Here is a 20,318-nt window from a genome sequence, read left to right on the forward strand (position 1 = left end):
CGCGCGGAGCCGGAGCGGCCGGGAGCTCCTCGAAACACACTCTAATTGTCTTGGAGTCTAAACGAAAGAGGACATGTTGCATTATATGGCCCTAGAAGTTGATATCATGGCTTTTTTCTTTGAAAGGTAATACGGTGGCTTGGAATTGAAGAAAATGAAAGGAGATGACCCCCCCCCCCCCCCCCCCCCACACACACACACACCCAAAAAAGGAATATTACCCTATCAAAAAAAAGGAATATTACAACCGTTGTAGGACCATTGCGTCGTACCCGACAAAAATGTGCCCTACTTTGTTGCCCCAGCGTGTTCACAGAGCAGAGCTACTTAAAGTCACATCTCAGTTGCCTAAGAAGCACTAGTTTGGCCATGCCGCCACCACTACTGATGATATCATGACCTTAGTTGTGGAGGATGACTGAAGGAATAAGATGAAGATGACGAGTTAATGACAGTGAAGCTTTGCCACACTACATTAGAACGCAGAGAGAGAGAGAGAGAGAGAGCATGGAGATGCGACTAGTTTTGAACGATGAGTTAATATTGTACAGTAGTTTGAAGAAAATGACATAATAAGACAAAACCCCGACCAATATTGCGACCTTTGTACTGTAGGATCGTTGCATCGTACGTGGACGCATGACGAAAACGTGCCCTACTATGTTGCCCCAACGTGTTCTTGACACTTGTCACTCAGGAATTCCTAGGCATGCAAGGCGGTCCAAGCAAGAGCTGCTAGCGCCAACAATTCGTAGAGCAGCAGACTACTCAAAGTCTCAAAGCCACTTTACCCACCCTCCTCGTAGGCTCGCACCCACGCCGCGCCGGGCCGGCCGGCCGGCTCTATAAATCTGCCACCTAGCTTCATCATCCTCTCTTCTCATCAGCAACCAACACAAAGCCCGGCCTTACCAGCAACTGAGAGAGAGCGAGAGATACTAGCTACAAGATGGCAGCACCGGTGGAGACCATGGCCACGACGCCCCAGGTCCTTGATGAGCCTGCTGCTGCGGTGGTCACGTCGGTGTTCCAGCCAGGGAAGCTTGCCGTCGAGGTGATCTCAGTGGATCACGATGCCCGGCCAACGCCGCCGATCCCCATCCTGATCGCTGCTCCCAAGGATGATGCCGGCACCTACCCCGTCGTCCATCCTCCTGCATGGCTTCTTCCTCCAGAACCGCTACTATGAGCAGCTCCTCAAGCACGTTGCCTCCTTTGGCTTCATCATGATCGCACCTACAGGTTGTTTGGCTATGGCTAGTGTGGCTGCATGTCTCTGTATACTTTTGTTGATCGTAATGTATGATCTGACACATATGCATATGCAACTTTGTACTCCTATATGTTTGCAGTTCCACACCAGCCTCATATCCAATGGCAACGCCGACGACATTGCGGCGGCAGCCACTACCGGAGGCGGCTTCTTTGTCGAGTGCCTCAGGCACTCGGCAAAGGCCGATATACACTCGGCAAAGCCTTTGCCGAGTGTTACACTCGGCAAAGAGCGCTCGGTAAACAGTTTATCGGCAAAGACCTCTTTGTCGAGTGCACTTTATCGGGCACTCGGCCCCGACACTTGGCAAAGAAAAGTGGCCGTGACGGCGAGCGCCACCGTGACGACGGCTTTGCCGAGTGTCAAGGTCAAGCACTCGGCAAAGGTCCTCACTTTGCCGAGTGCCGTTGACTTAGACACTCGATAAAGGTGGTCACTTTGCCGAGTGCCGCAGGCAAGACACTCGGTAAAGCATGTGATGTTTGTTGAGTACCTGGCCCATGGCACTCGGCAAATCTCTGATCTTTGCTGAGTGTAATGGCCATTGCACTCGGCAAAGCATGTTCCTAGATAGTTCCCAGGTAGTCACTTTGCCGAGTGTCATGACCATTGCACTCGGCAAAGTGACTGAAAACAACCTATTTTATTTGTTTTTTACATCTCATCCAAACAAACAGAAGTTATATATAACAAATATCACTAACATCCCATATATATCATCAACAGCACATATATATCACCAACACCACATATATATCACAAACAGTCACATATATATATCATCAAATGTCACATGTCTCACAATATATCACAAATAAGTTCACAAGTAATCCAAGTGCTCCACCATCTTTGTTCAATCACTTGCAATTAAAAAGAGTAAACCAATAAGCACAGATAAACAAGAAGTACTTAGAAAGAGATGCAAAATAAACAAAACGTAATTACAAAATAACATAGTATTACATGTATTAGAAATAATCTTCATGATCGGGATTAGCTAGATCATAAGTCTCATCATCACTATCAATCATGTCGAAATAATCAACACTATCCGAATGAGCAATGTTGTCATTGTCATTGTCTAAATGTAATCGCTCAAGCATCTGTAAGTCCTTCACATTTTGCACCTCATCTCCAGCGTCCTCTTCAATAACCGTTTCATTGTCTACTTCCATTCCGATCGCTTCGGTTAAGTCTATCTCAAACCTCCCTTCTAGTCCCTCTTCTTGAAAAAACTCTCCGTCATATGTGTTTGGGTCTAAGTTGTAATCTTCATCGTTTGGGACAGGTACTTTACCGTGTGGCGATACCCTATGCACAATATCCCAACCCTTAAGATGCCTTATGGTTTGACACGCATATGGGAGATAATAAACTTGCATGGCCTGTTGGGCCACAATATAGACATTGTCTCCTGGTAAGACGGAATCCTGTCGAATTTCGATTAGACCAAGATTAGAATATGTCTGTCTCGTTACTTCAGGATCAAACCAATGGCATTTGAATATTACGGGATTAAAAGGTTTGGAACCATGAAACTTGAGTTCGTATATTTCTTCAATTCTTCCATAATACTCGACCTCATCAACGCCGGGCGTAAAAACTCCAGAACTTGTGGTTCTACGATTGGGCCGACTCTGCTCGTAGCTTGTTGTGCGAAAGCGATATCCATTCATGTCATAACCAGAAAATGACCTAACCCTTTAGACAAAGCCATCGGCAACCTGTCTCAACTCGGCACACATAGACGCATCCCTCTAGCCCTGCAAGCTCAAGCAGGATACATCGTTATATTATTGTCACGTACGAGTAACTTGGAATGTCAAACTAAGTACGAGCTACATTGGACGGTATCTTCCGTTTGAACCAAGAAATGAAATTAGACATTCCATTTCCCGCACCCTATCTAAGAAGGGTATCTACCTGCTGCGGGGTAGGATCCCTTGATTGACGCCAGAATTCATGAAGAAATTCCCTGTACCAACGAGAAACAAGGGGGTTGGATGCATAATAGTGACGGCGTATTTAACAAGTTCATTGAGAACTTACTGCATGTACGGCACCACTTCATCAAGGTTGGTCAACACGTATAGCATGATATGGCGCCACTCTTCATGATTCAAGGTCTTGGGGGTCGATGCACTTGCGCTTCTGAGTTGCCCTCGAAAAAGGCTGAGGTTTGATTCATTTTCGCCAGCATTGTAATGAGGGGGTGGATTATGCACGCTAGGGAGGTTGTCACCATAGTATGTTGTTGTGAAGTTCACCACCTCCTCCAGAATGTATGCCTCTGCAATGGAAGCCTCGATTTTGCATTTATTTCTATATTTCTTTCGAAGAACCTTTAGACATCTCTCGATTGGATAGCACCAACGGCCCTACACGCCCCCCCCATTCGTGCCTCATACGGGAGGTGCAAAATCAAATGCTACATCGGATTGAAGAAGTCAGGGTGGAAAGATCTTCTCTAACTTACAGAGCAACATAGGTGCCATTCTTTCCAAGTCAGCAATCACGGTCCGAGATAACTCCTTGGCACAAAGCTGGCGAAAAGAAATAGCTCAACTCTGCCAGCACTAGCCTAGACATGCTTAGGGACATGGCCTCGAACCATCGTCGGAAGAAGCCGCTCAATCCATATGTGGTAGTCATGACTCTTCATCCCTAAGACTCGCATAGTAGATAAGTTCACTCCCCTCCTCAGATTAGCTGCATACCCATCAGGGAACATTAACGTCTGGATCCATTCTAGTACTTCCTTCCTTTAGGGCTTGCTCAACACAAAATCGGCCTTAGGCCTTCTCCATGTCTTGCCAGCGACTAGGAGGCTTCATATGTTGGTTTGGTATATCACATAACGTTGCCTAGATCCACTCTAGCCTTAACGTTGTCCTTTGACTTGTCAGGAACTGTCCATGATTGTTGCCCAAAGTGCCTCGGCGACATTCTTTTCGATGTGCATTACATCAATGTTGTGTGGAAGGAGAATGTACATCAAAATAAGGGAGTCGAGTCAAGCCCGACTTATGAGTCCACATATGTTGCTCTCCATATCCCACAAAACCACCTTCTGGATTGACCACGAGACCATCTATCTATTCACGAACCGCTGGCACCAGTCATTATCAGTGGTGCAGGGTCTATCACTACTGACACCTTTCGTAAAGTTCTTGATATCTCGTCTGAATGCATGGTCAATAGGGAGGAATTGCCGATGTTTATTGCAACGATGAATACTTACCACCCTTCTGCAACCAAATGAACCTCAGACCTTCCTTGCATATTGGGCATGGGAACTTCCATGTGAACACACAGTGGCGCAGAATATCCCATACGCTAGGAAGTCATACAGGGAGTAGTGGTACCAAACATGCATTTTGAAGTTTTTCTTTGTAGCTCGGTCATATGTCCATACCCCTTCCTCCCAAGCATGGACCAATTCATCAATCACAGGCTCCATAAACACACCCATATTATTCCCTAGGTGTCCAGGAATTATCAATGACAAGAATACATTCTATCGTTGAAAGCATACGCCGGGGGGAGATTGAGGGGGATAACGAACACGGGCCAACATGTGTATGGGGCCGCCATCATTCCATAAGGATTGAACCCATCTGTTGCCAGCGCAACACGTACATTACGAGCCTCTTTAGCTTTCTCATGATGAATGCCATTAAAGTGGGTCCATGCTTCACCATTGGATGCATGTACCATCCTAGTCAGGATTGTATCAGTTTGCCATTTTTGTTCCATGTCATCTATTTCATGGATTCCTCGGTTATGTATAGCCGTTGGATCCTCGGTATGAATAGAAGGTTCCATAGGATTGTCATGGGAATGTCAAGCTGCCTCTTCTGGCCATCACCAGAATCTACCTCCAGGAACCTAGAGGATTTACACTTTGGACAGTACTTTGCTTCCACGTATTCTTTCCTAAATAGGACGCACCCCTTCAGGCAAGCATGTATCTGCTCATACGGCATCTTAAGTGCACGAAGGAGTTTCTATTACTCATGTATGCTCTTTGGCAGAAGGTGACCCTCCGGAAGTAGGCTGCCAATAACTGTCAACATACCATCGAAGGCGTCTCAACTCAGGCTATACTGGGACTTTAACACCATTATGGGTCCAATGGCATCTAGTTGAGAAACCTTTGTCTGGCTGTGAAGGGGTTTCTGTGCCACTGGCAAACATGTCATAGAACGCCTTTGCGGTTGCCTCTAGCTCCTCCTTCCGTACTGTCCTTCAGCGAACTGTGCCTCGTGATAGTCATTTAACATGTCTGCTACCCCTGGCATCAGCATCATAATCCTCGACGCGTGGTCTCACCACCTCCACTCTCATACGATCGGCTTCACCATGGTAGACCCACCTGGTATAGTCTACCGTAAATCCATTCTTCCAAAGATGTTCCCCCATGACCTTCTTCGTTTGTCTTTTCCTGTTTGCACATTTGCTGCAGGGATAGCAAATTTTACTCAGCTCCTTTAGTAGCCACGCCAAATGCCCATTCCAAGAAAGCATTCAGTCTTGTTGATCCATTCATTAGTGACCTGACCCTAACTTGCGCGGTCCAGTGTACATCCACTCACTGGTCCTCCATCCTCTAACATATATAGCGGCGAGTAATATAAACATCAATTGCATCTACACAATGTTCCTACTATCTAATAGGTAAGGATATGTCATAATCCCATGCGAGGATCCGTAGATGAGGTTAGTTTACATTCTCTACTCCTATCCGAGATAGAATTTCGGTAGCACCTCCCCAGCTATTCTCCAAATACACGTCCTGGCAGGGAGAGTGTGTATCTGGAGAACAATAGGGGAGTAGACCATGGAAACTAACCCCACCTACGCATCCGCGGGCTGTCCAAATAATGTGGACAATTCGAAATAGATACTGGTTTTACATATGGAAATATCTACATATTTCCAACCATATCTCTTTCGAACGGAAGATGCCTAGCTGGGTTACGTTATCTACGACCATGATACAGAAAGACGGGTTATACCTAGGGTGGTGGTGGAGTCAGGCTAGCAGGGCCATGGTGGGTCAGTGCAGTGGCAAGGCAAAGCAGTGCAGGCAGACCCGCAGTGGCGAGGAAGGCGATCAGGGTCGCCGAGGTAGTCTGGCTCCACTCCGACGAGCTCTTCTCTACAAAAAAGAAACATAAAACTGTCAATACAAAATTTCAGCAGCACCTCCCCTGCACAGTGAGGTTTCCAAAACCTACAAGAAAACCAACGGCACGATGGCCGACATGCACATATATATGAACGGCACGATGGCCATCATGCACAAGATTATATCCAACCACATATATATAACAATGTCACAACCACTCCTACGACTACCACCACTGCTACTCTACCACTACTACTACCACAACTACTAGTAATACTACGACAACAACGATGGTAGGGCATACCTAGTGGGCATCGTAGGGTGGCGGTGGTGAAGGGGCCAGGGCACCGGTGGACAAGGCGATGGCTGGGGAAGCGCTGGGGACATTCTTCGGTTTGCAAGCATCGTAAGTGACAACTTGCGCGAAACCTTCTCAAATATTTATCACAGCCTCCACATATGATATCATGACATCTTGACAAGTTTAATGATTTTTAGACTTCGTTTGCTTTTTATAGAATTTAAAAACAACTCGACCGCAAGTTCATGGTCATGTTTCGTGAACAAGATGTTCGAAATTGGTGGTCTGTTCCTGGATACGGCCTCACATTATACTAAATAGCATAAATATCATTTTTTCCATTCATTTTTTTCATTATTCAAATGACTAGCAGTTATAATTTGAATTATCCAAGAAAATTCAATTAAATGAAATAAATTAAAGAAATATAGAAAAAGTCCGAGAAATGTGCCACATTGGAACATGGAGTACCAGGTATTGTATGAGGACTGCAGAAAAAGTTTGGAGGTCAAAAGTGAAAAAAATATGGTTTGCTGAGTGTCAAAAAATGACACTCAGGCAAAGGAGCCTCTTCGCCGAGTGTCCAGAGAAGACACTCGGCAAAGGAGCCTCTTTGCCGAGTGTTAGGACAAGACACTCAGCAAAGGATTAAAGGCGGCTATCGGTCGTTAACAGTGGCGACCCTTTGCCGAGTGTTATTGTTTGACACTCGGCAAACCTGGTCTTTGCTGAGTGTTAATCTTTGCCGAGTGCTCGGCACTCGGCAAACCACCTCTTTGTTGAGTGCCAGTGGTTTGTCGAGTGCTTTCTCTCTAGCCGAGTCTAAGACACTCAGCAAAGAAGCCATCTCCGGTAGTGAGCCATCTCCGGTAGTGAGCCAAGGTGATGGACTGGCTCCTCGAGGGCCTACCTGTTAGATAATCTACTGCTTCCTTGTGTGAACACACAGTAAGGGAAGGTGGCACCAAAAAGGCCCCTTGCTGTGGTACTGTAGATGATATAGAGGCAGGCGTCGAATGGCTCACCTGCCGCACTGTAGCCACATGCAGGGATAGGCGTAGAAGTCAGTCCTGATGTGTTATCTAGTCACTATTGCAGCACGTTAGCTGTACTAGGACTAGATGGATAGAGTTATATAAATAGACTGCCACGGCAACTCAATAAATAGAGTTCAGATTTGCCATCTCCCATACAGGGCTTCGGCCAGTGCTGGTGTCTTGTACTATGTGTGTATGCTCTGTTCTCCCTCTTCTTCAACCTCTAGCCATAGTGTGTGGTCAGACAGCCGCGATCGTACTCGGCCATGGTCGGCAAGACTAGTGAGTGCTTGACTCACCTGAGCCGATGATTCTGTGGGCTAACAAGTGGTATCAGAGTCGTACAAGCGCCGTCACTAGACTAACTGCTGGCGATGACAAATGGTTCGGAGATCGGCGATGGTAGTGGCACTGCTGTGGCTACCTAGCCACGATCAGAGGTCATTGTTCGCATGGTGCAGGAGGTCAGCGGCACCAGTTGGGCGACACTGACTCGCACCAACTATGGAGAGTGGTCGGTGACCATGAAGGTCAAGCTCAAAGCCCGACAGCTCTAGAATGTTGTTGACAAGGGCACCGACAGTGAGGAAGATGACATGTCAGCATTGGAGGCTATTCTCGCTACTGTACCGGCAGAGTACAGGGAGCCATTGGGGGCAAAGGGCTTTGCTAAGGAGGCATGGGAGACTATTGTGGCTAAAAGTGTCTAGGACCCTAGTTGGGTTTCAGTGATTAATGACAATACGTGATTACTGTGACTAATGTGTGTTTTGCAGAGGCAATTAAGTTAGGTCACAGTAATGGCAATTGATTGGGAGATTGTGGTTGTCATGCCCCTACGATGGAAATCATTTCGGTTTTCAAAGGATGGACGACAAGGTTAAGGATGGACTAGTTCTAAGTGTCGTTTGGTGTTGAAGAGACACTTAGAGTAGTTTAGGACTTTGTTTTTCCTTTTGTCATGCTATTAAGGGGGTATGGATGGGTAGCTTGACCTAGGCGAGTCTAGTGGGTTAGGTGTGGTGCACACTTTTCAAAACTAGCACTAGGTAGCTCCTAAATAGCCCTTAGATCAATTGGAGCAAACTTCATTCACATATGATTGCGAGTTGGAAGTCAATGGAGGGTCAAATGTTGACCGGACGCTAGTCCTAGTGTGACCGAATGCTGGCGCAGAGTCCGATCAGTTCATTTGATCAAGGTGAAGTCATCTAGAAGTGACCGGACGCTGAGAGGTGAGTGACCGGATGCTGGGCGCCAGAGTCCGGTCAACTCCAGTAAGGTCCTAGTGAGGGAGAATCCTAATCGGACGCGTCCGGTCAGTGCTGATTGGACACTAGTTAGGTTCCGGCTACTAGCCGGACACTGAGCAACAAAGTGACTAGACGTTGGGTTCCAGAGTCTGGTCAACATCAATAAGGTTCCAGAGGGTAGTTTTCATGACCAGACATGTCCGGTCAGTGCTGACCAGATGCTGGCCAGTGTCCGGTCATAACTTAAACTACTCAGTGGCAGGGTGAACTGACCAGAGTGTCTGGTCACCTTGACCGGAGCGTCCAGGTCACCCCGCAGAGGCACATAATGGTTCGTTTTGAATAAGGCTATATAAATACTTCCTCTATTCATATGAGGGATTACTTTTGCTCATTGCAACAGCTGAGAAACACCTTTGAGAGTGCCAAGAAGAGTAAGGTCCTAGTGAGGTGATTGAGATTTGAGAATCCATAAGAGAGACCTCATTAGTGAAAGCAAGAGTAGCAAAGTGTGCATCCACCCATCTCATTAGGCTAGTCATGGTCAAGTGAGAGTTCATGCTTGTTACTCTTGGTGATCGCTATCACCTAGATGGCTTGGTGGTGATTAGGGAGCTTGGTGATCATCTGGCGGAGCTTGTGGATGACCCAACTCAAGTTGTGAGCAGTTGTGGGTGATTCACCTATGACTGAAGTGTCCAAGAATCAACCCGTAGAGAGCACTTGGTCCTTGCGCAGATCAAGGGGGAGCTACACCCTTACGCGGGTGCTCCAACGAGGACTAGTGGGGAGTGGTGACTCTCCGATACCTCGGCAAAACATCTCTGCATTCCTTCTTCTTTCTTTACTTTAAGCATTTACTTTGAGCAATTCAGTTCTTGTCTTTACATTCGTAGAATTGCCATGCTAGAGTTGGATTGGAACATAGGTTGCTAAACTTTTGTGCAGTAGAACAATAGAAACACTTTCTAGGCACAAGGGGTGAAGTGGGCTAACAATAGGGTTTAATTATTGCAAAGAATTTTAGAATTAGCCCAATTCGCCCCCCCCTCTCTTGGGCATCTTGATCCTTTCAATTGGTATCAGAGCCTCATGCTCACATATTTAGGCTTAACCGCCTAGAGAAAGATGTCTCACGGGGATAGACCTCCTCCTATCTTTGAGGGGGGATGATTTTCCTTATTGGAAAATCCGCATGAATGCGTATTTAGAAGCTCTAGATGTTGGAATACTTAGAGCCACCTGACAAGGATTCCCAAAACCTCGAGATCCCATGCACCTTCAAGGCGATGAAGTGAACTATGAGAAATGGAATGCAAAGGCTCGAAAATACCATCTTTAGAGGCCTTTGCAAAGATGTGTTTAACCGGGTGAGGAACCACAAGGACGCCCATGCACTATGGTCAGACATTTGTGCGCTCCATGAGGGAACTAAGAGCGAGCGTGAGGAACGCTATCATCTTGTAATGAAAAAGCATAATTCTTTTGAGATGCTTCCTAAAGAGAGTGCTAATGAAATGTACTCATGCTTGAATGTTCTTGTAGAGGAAGTCAATGGGCTTGGACTCACTCAAATGCAACCATCCGATGTTGTAAGAAAAATCTTGAGTGTCCTCCCCATTAATAAATATGGGCATATTGTGACCATGCTTCATCAAGGTGATCTTTCCACCGCTACACCGACTCAAATCTTGGGAAAGAACAATGCTCATGAGATATACATGCACATCACACCACAAGATGGCTCATCCTCTACCAAGAAGAAAGACAAAGACTTAGCATTCAAGGCTAGCCAAGAGAAGGGCAAAGCAAGAATTGAGTATGAGAGCTCAAGTGATGATGAGGTTGATGATGCAAGTCTTGCTCTCATGGTGAGAAGAGCTACCAAGATGCTAAAGAAGCTCAACAAGAGTGGCATCAAGTTCGATGGCAAGAAAAAGAAGTTCTTCACAAGCACTAGAAGGAATTGCTACAATTATGGAGAACTTGGTCATCTTGCACATCAATGCACCAAGCCCAAGAAAGACAAGTACAAGAATAAGAACAAGGGCAAGAAAGATGACTCAATTGATGAAGATGAAAAGAAGAAGAACAAGCCATACAAGAAGAAAGATGGCAAGGACTTCCACAAGAAGAAGAATGGGAAGGCATACATCGTCGGTGATTGGCTCATGGACATTGATTCATCTAGTTGTTCATCTGATGATGATAGTCATAATGAGAAGGTGGCCATAATTGTGATTGACTCTTCATCATGTTCACCATCACCACCGCCGTCATCCTCTACACACCTATGCCTTATGGCCAAGGGTGAACAGAAGGTGCCAAATGATGATGATAGTAGTGGTGATGATCATGCTAACAATGATGATAGTGATAGTGATAGTGATAGTGATGATGATGATGATGAATATGAATCACCTTCATATGATGATCTTGTTAAATTGCTAAATCAATATACTAAGATCATTAGAAAGACTAGAGCTAAGAATGACAAGCTAGAAGCTAATAATGATTCTCTTTTAGCTAAATGTGATATAGTGAAAAAGGCTAGTGTTGAGCTTAGAGAATCAAATGATGCTATGACATCCAAACTCAAGGAGCTCAAATCTTCTAAGAGAGAGCTTAAAGAAAAACATGATAAACTTGAGAGGATACATAATGAGCTCATCACTAGCCACAATATGCTAAAAGAAGAATATACAACTCTCAAGATAAATCATGATAATCTTGTTATTGCTCAAGAATTTTTATCCAATGAGACACATGATGCTACTAATGATGTTGTTAAGATTGATATAGCTACATCATGTGATGATTTAATTGTTGAGAGCATTGAGCAAGGATCTAGTGGCAAAGGCAAGCAAGTGGTTGAAACCGACAACTATGATCAGTATGTCAAGCTCAAGCATGCAAATAAAAACTCAAGAAAGATCTTGAAGAGCTCAAAACCACCAACACTATAGTGCTAGAAACTCTTTATCATGATGGTGATTTGATTCTTGAGAATGAGAAGCTCAAAGAAGAAAACAAGAAACTCAAGGAAGAGAAAAATAATGATGCACTTAAGGAAGAGAACAAGAAGCTCAAGTTGGAGAAATAGCATCTCAAGATTGGATTGAGCAAGTTCACAAGAGGCAAGCATCTTCAAAGTGAGCTACTAATGAACACCGTCATGAAGATGGATAGAAGTGGCATTGGGTATTTGGCAAAACCATGAGAAGAAGGCTCAAGCTCAACAGCAACAACACAAGTCAAAGCCAAAGTCAAAGAGATGTTTTCAGTGTGGACAAGAAGGCCACTTTGCCCATGAGTGTCAAACTCCACCACCACAACCCTTGCCTAAGCATGCAAGACCCTTTGCTTTCAATGTTCATTACATGCTTAGAAAGGACTCTAGTGGAAAGATGAAAGTCATGTTCTTAGGACCTCCCAACAAGAATAGGCCTAAGAAAATTTAGGTACCAAAGTCACTTGTTGAGAAAGTCAAGGGCCCTCAACAAGTTTGGGTTCCTAAAGCTTGATCTCTTGTGTGTAGGTGAACTACAAGACCGGTGGAAGTTATTGGGTAATTGATAGTGGTTGCACACAACATATGACCGGTGATCCTCGTATGTTCACCTCACTAGATGAAGAAGTAGATGGACAAGAAAGAATCACATTTGGAGATAATTCAAAGGGCAAAGTTAAAGGATTGGGCAAAGTGGCAATATCAAATGATCATTCAATCTCAAATAGTGCTATATGTTGCTTCATTGAGCTTCAACTTGCTATCCGTTGGTCAATTGTGTGATCTTGGCTTTCAATGCCTATTTACCGAGAAGGAAGTGGTTGTATCTAAAAAGATGATGATCAAGTAATATTCAAAGGATTTAGATACAACAACCTATATCTAGTGGACTTCACCTCCAAAGATGCTAATTTAAAGACTAGCCTATTCACCAAAACAACACTTGGGTGGCTATGGCATAGAAGACTTGCTCATGTTGGGATGAGCTCACTCAAGAAGCTAATGAAGAATGATTTGGTGAGAGGGTTGAAGGATGTGAAGTTTGAGAAGGACAAGCTTTGTAGTGCATGTCAAGCTGGCAAACAAGTTGCAAACACTCATCCTACAAAAGCTTTCATGTCAACCACAAGAGTGCTAGAGCTCCTTCACATAGGACTTATTTGGACCAACAACATACAAGAGTTTCGGGAGGAAATCTTTATTGTCTTGTGATTGTTAATGACTACTCAAGATACACATGGGTGTTCTTCCTTCATGACAAATCCGAAGTTGCATCATGCTTCAAAAAGTTTGCCAAGAGAGCACAAAATGAGTTTGAAGTGAAGCTTAAGAAGATTAGAAGCGACAATGGGAAAGAATTTGACAACACAAACATTGAAGCCTATTGTGATGAAGTTGGGATCAAGCATGAGGTCTCTGCAACATATACTCCTCAACAAAATGGTGGAGTTGAGAGAAAGAACCGGACATTAATCACACTAGCAAGAACAATGCTTGATGAGTACAACACACCCGAAGCTCTATGGGCAGACGCTATCAACACCGCATAGTTATGCATCCAACCGCCTATTCCTTCAAAAGTTTCTTGGCAAGACACCTTATGAGTTGCTCAATGGGAAGAAGTCAGGACGTCCCCTTCTTCTAGGTGTTTGGTTGCAAATGCTACATCTACAAGAAGCTGGCAACTACCTAGGGAAGTTTCAAAGACATTGTGATATTGGTTTTCTTGTTGGTTACTCATCAAAGTCCAAAGCATATAGAGTATTTAATCATGCCACCATCTTGGTTGAAGAAACATATGATGTGGAATTTGATGAATCTAACGGCTCCTAAGGAGCACATGAGAATCTTGATGATGTAGGTGATGAACCATTGAGGGAGGCTATGAAGAACATTCTGGTTGGAGACATCAAGCCATAAGATGATGAATATGATGTACAAGTGATCAATCCACCTTCTTCATCAAATGTGCAACAAGATGGTGATAAAGATGGGAGAGTAGAAAATGAAGACACTCATGTCTCCCATGATCAAATGGTGGCACAAGCACAAGATGTTGATGCTCCACAACCTCCCCCTCAAGTGGTTGATAGAAGGAATTCACCTCTACTACAAGCTCATCCACAAGATCTCATCATAGGGAGTCCATCAAAGGGTGTAATGACTCGCTCTCAAAAGCTTGCTTCATTTATTGAACATCACTCTTTTGTCTCTTGCTTTGAGCCTACTAAGGTAGAAGAAGCTCTTCAAGATCTAGATTGGATAAATGTCCATGCATGAAGAGTTAAACAACTTCACCTGCAAGGAAGTTTGGACTCTTGAAGAGCGACCACAAGGTGCAAGAGTCATTGGAACAAAGTGGGTGTTCTGTAACAAGCAAGATGATCAAGGCGTTGTTGTGAGGAACAAGGCAAGACTAGTTGCAAAGGGGTTTTCTCAAGTTGGGGTTTTCTCAAGTTGAAGGATTGGATTTTGGAGAAACCTTTGCACCTGGTTGCAAGACTAGAAGCCATTCGTATCCTCCTTGCATATGCATCACATCATGAAATGAAACTATATCAAATGGATGTGAAAAGTGCATTTTTAAATGGCTTTATTAATGAACTAGTCTATGTTGATCAACCTCCGGGTTTGAAGACCCTAGATATCCTAATCATGTTTATAGGTTGTCCAATGCGCTATATAGGCTTAAGCAAGCCCCAAGAGCTTGGTATGAGTGTCTTCGGGATTTCCTCATTGAGAAGGGCTTCACCATTGGGAAGGTCGACACCACACTATTCACCAAGAAGCTCGATGGATATATCTTCATTTGTCAAGTATATGTTGATGATATCATCTTTGGATCATCAAATGAAGATTCTTGCAAAGAGTTTGGTAAATTCATGTTGAAAGAGTTCGAGATGTCTATGATTGGAGAGCTTACATTCTTTCTTGGTTTTCAAGTCAAGCAAATGAGACAAGGGATTTTCATCTCTCAAGAAAAGTACACCAAGGATCTTCTCAAGAGGTTCAATATGGATGAATGTAAGCCAATCAAGACACCAATGCCATCTAATGGACATCTCGACCTAGATGAGGGAGGTAAAACATGTTGATCAAACTCTCTACTGCTCTAAGATTGGTAGCTTGTTATATTTAACCGCATCTAGGCCCAACATCATGTTTAGTGCATGTATGTGTGCTAGATTTCAAGCTAATCCTAAGGAAGCTCATTTGATTGCCGTTAAAAGAATCCTTAGGTATCTTAAGCACACACCAAGCATTGGCCTTTGGTATCCCAAAGGAGCTATATTTGAATTAGTTGCCTATTCCGATTCGGATTATGCCGGTTGTAAAGTTGATAGAAAAAGCACATCTGGAGGGTGCCATTTGCTTGGTAGATCACTTGTGTCTTGGTCCTCTAAGAAGCAAAATAGTGTGGCTTTGTCTACCGCCGAAGCGGAATACATTGCCAGTAGGTGCTTGTTGTGCACAAATACTTTATATGAAGCAAACTTTGCTAGACTATGGTGTAGTTCTAGAAAAAGTACCTCTTTTGTGTGACAATGAGAGTGCGGTAAAACTTGCTAATAATCCGGTTCAACACTCTCGCACCAAGCACATAGATATCTGCCATCACTTTCTTAGAGATCATGTTGCTAAGAATGATATTTCACTAGAAGGTGTAAGGACCAAGGATCAATTGGCGGATATCTCTACTAAACCACTAGATGAGGCAACATTTTGTCGATTGAGGAATGAGCTCAATGTGCTTGATTTTAGCAACTTCACTAGAAAATGAGCTTGTATTGTCCCTTGCATTGCATTATAATATACATGTTTAACTTTTAGTAATGCACTTAGGGCTTGTCTAACATGGTTAAGATAACCACCGTAAAGCGTGTGAAGAAGCTTAACCTTGGATCAAACTTGACATGCAACTAGATTTACTTTCAAGTATTGCATTGCATATGCATGAATGTTGCTTTGTCATTTCTCTTAAAATCACCCTTTTATTGCCTATTTTCATAAAAAGAATTATAGCCTAAGGCAAAATATTTTGAAAAATTTGAGGGATTTGAGAGAGGTCACTCATATCAGTCCTAATTGGTGTTTATTTGAGTCTTATTGAAGTTGAGATTCGATTGGGAACAGGCAGCATGAAGGACTTTGAAGATTTGCTAAAAAAGAGTGACCCGACGCTGGACCAGACTCTACTCCCCTACGTCTGGTCAGTTCATAGGAGGTGAACTATGCTACAAAGGAGTGACCAGATGCTAGAACAATATTCTCCCTGTGTCCGGTCAGAAGGTGATCCTATGTTCGGTCAAGCAAAGAAGACAAAGATAGGATCGACTGGATTCTGGCTGCATCCGGTCAGTGGTGATCGGACATGTCTGGTCATGACTCCAAGGGATTTGGACCTCTCTGGAGTTGACTGGACTCTGGGTGGCAGCGTCCGGTCATTGCCACTAGAGCGTTCGGTCAGTAGAAATCATGCGGGATTCCAACTCTTCTCCATTTCCTCATCTAGTCCGTCGGGGGACCTCATATAACCACCGCACCACGCGTAGACCTAATCCATTGTGCCGACTCACTATCACAGCAACCGAGCCACCGCGAATCCATCGTTCCAAAGTAGCCGCCTGCCACGCCACCTTCCACGCCGTCGTTGCCTCCTCCACAGCACAGCCGTGCCCACGCCGCCACTCCTACATTGCCGCACCATAGTCACGCCACCACATCTCGTGTCGTCGTGTCCACCATAGCAATGCTGCATTCACATGCCTACAAGCCGCATGCACGCCCCACTGCAGCACGCGAGCTCAGTGCCCTAGCACCGCTGGAGCCCTAGCCAGAACCATAGCCACTGATCCACGCCGCATTGCTATAACCGTAACCTATAGTTGTCGATCCGGTGGTTCCCTGATTCATTCCTCTTCTCGTCGATTCTCCGGTTCATCAGGTAGCAAGCCCTCTATTCCAATTTCACATCTATTGCTTGCTTCTTAGGGTTTCAGTATCTTTAGATGTATATTTAAATTATTCATATATATCCGATCTATTCCATCATGCACTGAGTCGGTGTTGTTGAGGTCTCATTGGCAGTTGTCTAGTCAACTCGGGGCCAAGCTCGTGAGTATGGATTGAGGCCAAGCCTCAAAAGTGTCAGTGATAGTTGTTTCTTGTTCGAGGCAGCAGATCAGTTCTAGATGGCTTGTGTCAAGAACTGTCAGAGGTGGTCTAGGTGATGAGGATCTGAGGCCCCTGCCTCGCTTGCCTACAGTTGTGAAAGGCAAGACAAAGAAGCTAGCAATGAAAAGGCGCAAGTATCTAGATGCTGACATAGAGAGAGCAGTCACTAGTTGTAGCCGCCGCCGAGCATGCAGAGAGAGGAGGTGCTAGGAGTGGAGTTCAGATTGCAAATCTACTTTCACTAGCATAGAGGGAAGCCATTGAGTAGGTCGAGCGCCATCATGGTAGTCCAGCTAGGGACTGTCATGCTTGAGGGATGTCGTGTTGCTTTGGAGGAGACATAGCCTCAGGGGGAGCCACAGCAGCAGACAGAGCAGGCTTAGGAGGGAGAGCCAGTAGAGGAGACAGAGCAGGCACCATAGCTTTGCTGCTATAGTCATACCCGTACCCAGGTGACACTGAGGGTAGAGACACAGCGGAGGGGTTCTTGTCCACCACTCAAACGATAGGGTCCGCCTCCAGTGACTCATCTAGATTTGAGGGCCGCCACGGCCAAGTAGGTTCAGCAGCTCTGGTTCGTTTAGTTTGAGGACTAGTTCCCGCCTAGGAGAGATGAACGTGCTTCTAAGGGTTTCTACACACCACTATAGGAGGATTTTTATAATGCATATCTTAAAAGTGGGCTTGCATTCAGGTCTCAGAGGGTTTGCTCTATTAAGGCCATAGTAGCAGCAGCTGGAGAGTAGATTCGTCCTCACCTTTCTTACCTGCTAGGGCTGACAGATCTACTTGGATAGACAGATAGATATGTTCCATCTTAGGTCTGACAGTTCTATGCTACACTTTGGATTGATCCAGCTCACAGGTTCATTCACTTTGCTTTTAGAGGCTGAGACTATAGGCTGATGAGCTTCAAGGTCAGAGAGATTCTTAGGCTTCAGGAGCAACCCATCTGGCTACATGAGGTGTGCTATGGTCAGACGGAGCCTCCTAGATGCCCTCACGGTGGTCTTGTACCTCCTACAAATCTGGTCCATTAGTGCTTCACAGAGCCATTCGGTGAGGGGTCGAGTAGGACACCCAAGGATCTCACTCCTACAGCTAGACTGCTCGATGCTATCATGAGGAGGACTCTACTTCCTAGGATGGGATATCACGAGGGCTTGACTCGCATACAGTTGTGGCTACTGAACTCTCTGATGTAGCAGACTACATTTGACATTTGGGATCTTGTTCTATCAAGAGATGGAGGACACTCTTGTAGAGGGGTTCAGAGGTCACAGACAGCTACCATATGCTCACTGGATTACTTTCTTGATACACAGGGCAGTCATAGTGAGGCCTCTAAAGATGTTGGCAGAACATTCTAGGTGCTACTACCTGAGTTCTTTGCATATAACATGACCCAGATGCTCCGTCATAGCAGGCCACAGGCACCTAGCCAGCCACGTCGTCATCCAGAGGTGCTAGAGACTATAGCCCAGCAGGATGAGATCATCAAGGGCATAGCAGCAATAGAGGAGGAGGAGCTAGATGCTCAGCAGGAGGGTATGGTAGAGAGCGACCCCAGCGACAAGCTTAGATGATGATTATCAGGCCATTCCTCAGATACCTCCTCGATGACATGATGGTGAAGCTAGTGGTTCCAGTTCAGCTCCACCTGCATCAGTAGATAGACCCCGCTTTACTTGTCATACTTGAGCGAAATGAGGTAGGACCAAGGCTCGCCAGGCCTAGGAGACAGCCACTGCTCTAGCATAGGTTCAGGCTAGACAGGATGAGTTCCTAGTGTCAGTAGCAGGCCATGCAGTAATAGCAGCTTCTTATTCAGCAGCAGTTACTTGGGTTTATGCAGCATGCACTGCCATTGGGGCTCCACCTGCCACAGCCTTCACCCAAGATCAGCCAGCCTAGCCACCACTTCTATGACTCTAGCTTTATAGCCTAGTGGGCTTTAGAGTCAGGGACAACCAGCAACATAGTTTCCTTCACCTACAGAGCAAGTGTCCCAGTGGTTTGCCTCGCTAGTGCTAGCCCTGACAGTTCACACCTCTTACACAGGCTTCACACCAGCTTCAGACTTCCTCGCTGCTTGTGCCAGATACTTTAGTCTCCAGGAGCCTTAGTGCGACATTTAGTGAGTTGATAGGGCAGCCTACTCCGCCATATCTACATGTCCCTAGTCCTTCCATAGTTGCTCCTATTACGGGGACTACAGAGACGCTCTCTTCTTTAGTTGCATCATCCGAGCCGCCTGCGTCAGTCATACCTATAGAGTCTCAGGCCACACCAGTTCCTGATTCGACCCAGACTGCTTCAGTGTTGCTTCTAGCCATAGAGGGTCAGATAGCTCAGAGCTCAGGATCAGATAATGATGGCACATAGTTCTAGATCGCTCATCGCACTTCAGCGCCCAACTCGTCCATTGTAGCCCCACCGACCGACCCTTAGGTTTTGGTGTTTGACGCTAAAGGAGGAGAGGGATTGAGTATGGTAGACTTAGGGGGAGTGATACATTTATGGGGAGCTTATCTATTAGCTTATCTATTACATTTGGAGTTTTATGTGTGATACTTACTATGCATTCATGTTTACTATTATGCACTGGACTACATAAGTGTGATCGTAATCGTGATATTAATGTGATCGTGATATTTATGTGATATGTGACATGTGTGCTCTCTACTTGATTTATTTATATGTCATATCACTTGGTTATGCTCATTTGCTTTGCTTCCATGTTTTACTCCGATGCAAATGAGCTTTATTACTTGTACTCATGCTTATTTCATATCTATTGAGTACATCATGTTGGCTTGGGTCGTATAAGCTTGCCTAACCTTTTTGTTCTTATTGTCAAAAGCTTATATGAACCAAGCATGTTGAAAACCTCATCTCTTTTACATACTCGAGGTTGTATTGTCATCAATGACCAAAAAGGGGGAGATTGAAAGCATCTAGGCCCCTAGTTGGGTTTCGGTGACTAATGACAATACGTGATTACTGTGACTAACATGTGTTTTGCAGAGGCAATTAAGTTAGGTCACGGTAATGGCAATTGATTGGGCAATCGTGGTTGTCATGCCCCTATGATGGAAATCATTTCAGTTTTCAAAGGATGGACGACAAGGTTAAGGA

At 45.0% G+C, this 20,318-nt stretch overlaps 1 pseudogene; it reads left to right on the top strand.

Moving 5' to 3' along the window:
- The first annotated feature begins 949 nt into the window (after positions 1-949).
- The window catches only part of LOC136545866 (chlorophyllase-2-like), a 38,418-nt pseudogene continuing 19,049 nt past the window's right edge, over positions 950-20,318 (top strand).

Source organism: Miscanthus floridulus, chromosome 3 (assembly GCF_019320115.1).
Source record: "Miscanthus floridulus cultivar M001 chromosome 3, ASM1932011v1, whole genome shotgun sequence".
Taxonomy (NCBI): domain Eukaryota; kingdom Viridiplantae; phylum Streptophyta; class Magnoliopsida; order Poales; family Poaceae; genus Miscanthus; species Miscanthus floridulus.